Source organism: Rhincodon typus, chromosome 5, assembly GCF_021869965.1.
Source record: "Rhincodon typus isolate 14 chromosome 5, sRhiTyp1.1, whole genome shotgun sequence".
In the NCBI taxonomy this organism is placed as follows: domain Eukaryota; kingdom Metazoa; phylum Chordata; class Chondrichthyes; order Orectolobiformes; family Rhincodontidae; genus Rhincodon; species Rhincodon typus.
In genome coordinates this window covers 1,234,188-1,234,409 of record NC_063336.1, presented here as the reverse complement: position 1 = coordinate 1,234,409, position 222 = coordinate 1,234,188, and the positions used below count along the sequence as shown (strand labels likewise).

Genomic DNA, 222 nt, shown 5'->3' with positions numbered 1-222 from the left:
TGCGAGGGGCCGGTACAGGCACTCGGTCTGCGAGGGGCCGGTACAGGTCTCAGTCTGCGAGGGGCCGGTACAGGCCTCAGTCTGCGAGGAGCTGGTACCGACACTCTGTCTGTGAGGGACCAGTACAGGCACTCGGTCTGCGAGCGGCCAGTACAGGCACTCGGTCTGCGAGCGGCCAGTACAGGCACTCGGTCTGCGAGCGGCCAGTACAGGCACTCGGTC

General features: G+C 66.7%; 1 protein-coding gene across 1 annotated transcript in view; it reads right to left on the bottom strand.

Annotated features, from left to right (window-relative positions):
- Positions 1 to 222, bottom strand: part of LOC125483088 (dynein axonemal heavy chain 14-like) — a 13,312-nt gene that overhangs the window by 4,559 nt on the left and 8,531 nt on the right. The window lies entirely within an intron of this gene.